The sequence below is a fragment of the Simochromis diagramma genome, unplaced genomic scaffold (genome assembly GCF_900408965.1).
Source record: "Simochromis diagramma unplaced genomic scaffold, fSimDia1.1 OVJJ01000366.1, whole genome shotgun sequence".
Classification (NCBI taxonomy): Eukaryota; Metazoa; Chordata; class Actinopteri; order Cichliformes; family Cichlidae; genus Simochromis; species Simochromis diagramma.
The window spans coordinates 229456-236377 of NW_024386970.1; positions in this window are offsets into that span (position 1 = coordinate 229456).

Consider the following 6922-nt stretch of genomic DNA (forward strand, 5'->3'; position numbering starts at 1 on the left):
TTTCTATTTGTCCCGTTTCAGTTATTACCCCATCCACAAATGTGGTTTACAGTATGATGATGTCTTGGGCAGGAAGGAATAAGAAGGGGGGCTGTACAGTAAAAAGGATAGAGTGCACAAATGTATCGCCAACGTCTGCACATGAGGGTGGGAAGTCAGGATCATGGCCCCCAGGAGCCAGAGGCAGATGGAGATGGATCCAGGAGAACCGAGACCTGAGTCTGCACATCTCGGCGATGTCAGCCCACTCATCCCAGCGGGGGGGGGGCTAGATGGGGTAGGAGTCCCAGAGTCCCTCACTAGACACCAGCTACCCTGACGCATGTCGAGAACAGGCCCCCTGGGTCCCAAGAACCCACCTACACCCAGCAAGGAAGCAGGCCAAGCCCCCCCCCAGAGCTACCAAGGGAGCGAGCACAGCACCCCAGGACCAACAAACACCCACATACCAGGGGGGCAGAAGCATCCAGCGGGAAGCGGTGACCCAGGCCCAGACCCCCCCACCCTCGACGCTGCCTCGAACCCGCAGCAAACTGGAATGATGCCAAAGCGCACCACAAACCGCCTCATCCAGCCTTCGTATGTCTCTAAAACTGAGCTGTTATCTTTTGCCAGTCGGCATCTGCGTAGGCGGTGTGGCGGCAATATCTGGACCGCTGAGCGTCTTTAGGCATTCAGCCATGATGGTCTGAGTTTGCAGCCCGTGAGGCTGCTGCTTGAGCTGCCACAAAGAATCACATTCTTTTCCATTTTACTTCTTCCTAATTATTTCAGACTTATAATAATAACCCTCATTTTCCTGCAGGCATCAGTGCCACACACACACACACACACACAGGTTGTTGTCTTCCCAGCACTGCTCCCCACGCAGCGTCTGAAAGCCTCGGGGTGTCCACCTGAAATTAAAGCGATTTGGTGAAATATGACGCACTGAATTATAAATGAAAACACGACGTCATGCACCTGAAAGCAGAGTGCTCCGAGATTCTGTTTGTCTCACTGAATACAAGATGAAATCCAGGTTGTAGATTGAGGAGGTCCAGTGCTGAACGTGGGAGGACGTGAGGCTGAAGTCTTTCCAGTACTACTCTCACAACTTGGCAGCCATGTTGAATAAAATCCAGTGAGTTAATTTTGAAAAAGGTAAGTTTGCATCAAAGTCTGAGCTTCACAGCGTTGGCATCTCAAATGTTTATGGACCTCCACGCCCACCTCACATCCCCATCTGCCTGCTGATTGGTGCTCAGTGTATATGTATTCCCAGCTTGCCCCTGCGGGCGGTTTATCCTTCAAGCTCGGGTCCTCTACCAGAGGCCTGGGAGCTTGAGGGTCCTGCAGTATCTTAGCTGTTCCCAGGACTGCGCTCTTCTGGACAGAGATCTCCGATGTTGTTCCCGGGATCTGCTGGAGCCACTCGCCTAGCTTGGGAGTCGCTGCACCTCCGATTACCACGGGGACCACCGTCACCTTCACCCTCCACATCTTCTCCAGCTTTTTGTTATCCTTCTTATTAATGTTGCTGTTATTCACCCCATCGATCACTTCCTCTGCTTGCATCCCACCGATATGTCTGGTTGGTTAGTCATCACCATTTTGTCCGTCTGTATCTGGAAGTCCCACAGGATCTTCGCTCGGTCATATAGTTGTATAGACAGTATTGTTGGCACTACATGTTGGGGGTTTAAATCCCGATGAAGGCGCACCTCCATTGAGGATCTCGATGCTATCCGAGCATATTTTGGAGTTATCCTCAGGGAGTCTCTGGAGCGTCTCTGGTGCTGAAAAGTTGAAGCAGGTTCATCAGAGTGACTGCAAACTTTAATGAGGTACATTTGATTTGATGCAGGAATAAAAGTTGTGGCGAATGAAAGGGAAATTGGCTGATCTTATTATTTGGTGACTACCCAGTCTGATTTTATTGGAGCTGAAAGTTGGTCCGTTACTGCTGCAACAGGGTGACATTAATGCTCCGGGGAGGAGAGGAGGGAGAGCATTATTGGATTTCTAATTTAAAGTCTGCTCTCCCGCTGAGTGGAAGAAGTCCAGAGGTTCAAAACACACTAACACTCATTCTCGTGTCTGCGTGTGTGTGTGTGTGTGTGTGTGTGTGTGTGTGTGTGTGTGTGTGTGTGTGTGTGTGTGTGTGTGTGTGGTAATATGCTGCCAGAAGTTGGCACCAGATTTTCTTTGAGGGGAAAATTAAAAGAAAGTAAATGAGAAAGAAAATTGAAAGTGCAGAGGAGAAAATGGGCGTTTAAATGGTTCACAGGCCGGCGTTTTGCTGCCACTTGTCATCAACTAAATGTTGATTGTAAGACTGAGAGAATAACGACATCATCATCATTTTGATTGGCCCGTGTGCCCCGGGGCATGAAATGACCTGAGCTCAGAGGAAGCGTTGCTGCGAGTAACAGATGCCGTTCTTCTCTCTCATTTGCAGCGATCGTTTGGTGTCGTGATGTCGGTTCTTCACACGTTTACAGACAGACGTAGCAGAACAGAAAGAGGCGAGTGACACATGGATGCTTCGATGAGATGGGACGAGTGTGCACGTGCTTCTGAGCTCAGGCTCGAGTTCATCTGACCGAAAGTTTCTACATGAAATACAAGCAGAGGGAGTTGGAGCCGTCCATCCGTCCCTCTGCTTACCTGCTTCAGGGCTGGAGCTGATCCCAGCTGAGGCAGGTGAGAGGTGGGGTACACCTGGACAGGTGACCAGTCTGTCACAGCTATGACCGGAAAAATCTGTGAATTTATTTTTACCAGAAACAAAGTTCAGATCGATGTGATTTTTGATCACGGATCGTGTGACGACGCATCAGGACATCGTGCTCTGAACTCATCTAAATGATGGAGAAAAGTTCAATTTTGGATGAGATCATGGTTGTAAGTGCCTGTGGTCACGCTCCAGATGTGTCCGAGCTGCTTACTCAGCACACTGTGGTTATCCAATCAGCCATATGTTTAAGTAACGCTCATTAATGTCTGATGATATGTTTAATCAGCCCATTCGATCGAGCTCTTTGGCTGTTTTCTGGTCTCACTAACATGAAAAATAAGAGAGAAGTGTTCCTGAGAGTGGAAAATGATAAAGTCAGTATTTAATGTCCCTATCGGTCATTTCGGATCTCGGAGAGCTGCTTGAGGATTCGTAAGGATTCAGCTTTTCTTGGAAACCGGTTTGGAATCATCGCGACGTTCAGCGGTTTTCCTACAACTTCCAAACCTTTTCACATTCTGTTCCGTGCTGTGAGGCCCAACTGTCACATCCAAAACTTGTCACGTGGTGTTGGAGGAAAAGGAGGACCCAAAATGCAGGCAGTGACTGATAATTCGAGTGACGTTTATTTACAAGTGGTGGAGTGGCAAAAACAGGCAGTGAGGGAAGAGAATTTACAGAACAAACCTAAACTGGGAAAGCTAAATAACAAACCGGAGAACATACGAACGGGGGGAGAGACGGGGGGAGAGGACCAGGACACCGTGAAACGCAGATGAACCGGCAACAGGCAGGAGAACACACAGGGCTTAAATACACACAGCAGTGATCCGGAGATGAGAGACAGGAGGGCAACACAGCTGGAAGAAGTCAGCAGTGACGGGATGGAGGAAACGGAAACTGAACACACTCACATGAGACCGGGCCCTTCAGAATAAAACAGGAAGCTCAGACACAGAGAACCAGACAAGACACTGAACTAAACAGACAGTGTGACGCCATAGACAGAAGTGGGACCAGGGCAGGCACAGAACAGAAACCTAACAAATGGCAAATCATAACAGAGTACATAATCAGGACAAACAAAATCATAAAGAAACACAAAACACTGAGTCGGCAGACTCAGGACCATGACAGCTAGGTCTTAAATGGGCAATTTGAAAAGGCTTTTATTTTGAAAGGCAAAATCAGACTGATTTGATATTGATATGGTATCACTGTGGGTTTGCTTACTCTTGACCCAGATGGAAATTATGCAGTGTAAACAAGAATTTGTCTTTTTAGAGAAATCAGAATTCATTGAAAGATTATTTCCCGTGTGGGCAATTTGAAAGGGCTCTTATTTTGAAAGGCAAAATAAGAACGATTGATATTGACATGGTATCACTGTGGGGTTGTATACTGTCAGTATAGACTGCGACTAGTCTGTGGAAACGTCAGCAGACTCAGGACAAAACTTGGAGGAATACTTTAAATGAGGCTTTCATGCACTGCTGAGTTCCAGGCCTGCATTAGATGAAGACCGTCCTCTTCTCCAGCCACTAAAATTTTGTCTTATAATCACATCCTGAAGTGTCTGGATTTGGAAAATCCACCAAAATGAAGGATTACAGATTTAATAGTAGCAGATTCTGCATTTTTATGTGCTGGAAACCCTTTGGGCTGCTTTCTGCCTCCAAATCCTGACCGCTGCCTCGCTCGGAGGAAAGTTGGTGTTTTGGATGAAAACAGTGTGACTGTGTCTGCTGGAGTAAAATATGCAAAGCTGTGTCTTTATTCTGGATTGCTGAGGGCAATAAAAGCCTATTTACATCTCTGAAAATCTGCTGTCTTACTAAAATCTGGGTTATGCTGCCTCTGTCAACACGAGGATGTAACGTTCAGGTGTGGACAACCTAAAAATCCCAGTATGACCTACTGGTGTCTCGTCTCTCCCAGAGCTGGGCTGGCTCTTGGCTAAGCTTGACCTTTAGCTCTGAATGGGTCGTCCCAGGACGTCCAGCGAAGCACCTCGCCTCCGTTCACCTCGTTTCCTCTGCCTGCACGTCGTTACCTTTGTGTCTTATCTCTGTAGTTTCTCGCTCTGCACTTTGTGCCTCGCTGCAGGACGTTTTCATGGTAAATTCAGCTTGAACATTAAGCTTGCACAGCTTGTACACCTGTCTTTGATAAAAGAGAAGCTGTTTATAGAAATTATATCCCAATATAAGGTTAAGCTGTAACAGATGTTCATTATTTACCTGCAGCCCCATTTGTGCCCTCAGCTAACAGCAGCCATTTGAAGCGTTTGAACTAATATTGAAGGCTTCGAGCTTTAGTCTGATCCCGATTCGTCTCGAAACAACGCAGGAAACTTTTCTTCTCGCTCAGTCAACGCCGCTCAGATCGATGTCACGCTAATTTAACGAAGACAACTAGCTTCAGAGCAAAAGTGGAGCGATCCTGTTTGTGCCGCTTATTGTGCAGCAGAGCTACAAACTTACAATAAACATCAGGTTTACATTCACAGATCACGCGTGCTTGCTCTGGAATCAGTAAAATATTCCCTTCACAGGGATCAGTCCTGTCCAGTGGCTGGACATGTTTCAGAGAACGAACAAAGAGTCTCAGGAAGCTGTCGGCTCTGTTGAGCAAGTCTCAACTGAAACGGACCACAGGAATCTCTCTGCTTTCCACACAGAACCTAATCAGGTTCATCTCATCTGTGAACTGATGAAAAATTAAAGGCCTGATTAGGATCATTCTCTCTGCTGACTGATGACAGAAAACCTGAGGCTTGTTGCTGCACACATGATCAGATTACCGACTTCTAATCGTTCCTTTAGGAGAAATGCGATTAGCCTGACTGCTATGTGGACGCCGGGAGAATAAAACACTTTCTAGAGGTTCGTCTGGCCCGTGAGGTATTATTGATAGGAGGCTCTTTGTATAGATACTTCTGTCTGGAGTGGAGCGATGCAGCCCAAGCTGGACAAAGAAGAAGAGATAGACGTGCCAACTAAATGTGCAGGCTGCAAAGTGCTGCCTCTGAAGACTCTTTATTCAGTTAACTGTTAATTATGAGTCTGTTGTGCTCAGGAATAAATGTTTTTTGATGAGGCCTGTGGGAGACGGGGGCATAATTAGCCAAAGTGAGAAAACACCTTGTTTGTGTTCCTTTCAGTTTACATTTGAATCATTCAGCTCCAGCCAGACTCAGCGCGGATGAGCTTCAGCGCTTCTGTGCATGAGGTCAAAGGTCACGCGGTTTGTTGCCATAACGTTGCCTCATTACGTTCAGCTCGTACGCTGCAGCGGTGCTGATTGGAGGGAAATCAGCAGGATGAGTTTCTGTCTGTAAAACTGCTCCTGTGTTTGTTCCTCGGGGCGGACGGGGCGGATTCAGGCGACGTGGGTTTTGAGCATCGTCGCCTTCACACAAGCGGCAGTAGAAAAGCCGGCTTAGAAGATAAGAAGAGCGTGATCGCTATGGAGAAAAGATCAAAGCTGCAGCACCGAGTACAAGAAAAATCCTAAATTTCAGGAGGAATTTCCTGACATGCTCTGTGGAAGGATCAGAAAAGGGTCGTTTCAGTTACTACGTCATCATCCTGGGACTCGGCACCACTCAGAGCCAGAATAACTGACTTTACCGGCATTCTTAGCCCAGGAGTCGCTCGTGTGTCGTCTCTGTTTGGGGTTTAAAAGCAGAAATACAGGATCCAACTTTGCTGGGAATCTAAACGATGGTGGTGACGAAAATCACATCTCCTATACAGTGCAGTGAAAAGGTGTTTGCACTGTACATGTTTCAGATCATTAAACTGATTTTAATGTTAGAGATCTAACACTAAACACAAAGTGCTGTTTCCAAAAGATCTTTTTTTATATTAAAGGGGAAAAAACTGACCCAGCTCTGACTGAAAAACTTAATGTTCATTTTCATCGCTCCAGAAATCTCGTAAACGAAGCTGCGTGACAAAGCAGGCTGCAACATCACGCCACGTCTGCAGCTCAGGAGCAGCCATCACGTCTGGGCTGCTCAGCTGCTACACAGACATGGATTTAATGTTTCGTGTTTGCTGTTGTTTGTTGGCTAATATTAAAATGTGTTTGATCGTCTGAAACGTGTCCTGTACATGTTCATATCAGCAATGACACGAAGATCTCGTTGCAATCCAAACAACCAACATAATGCTGAACCTCGTGGATCGTCTCAGAACT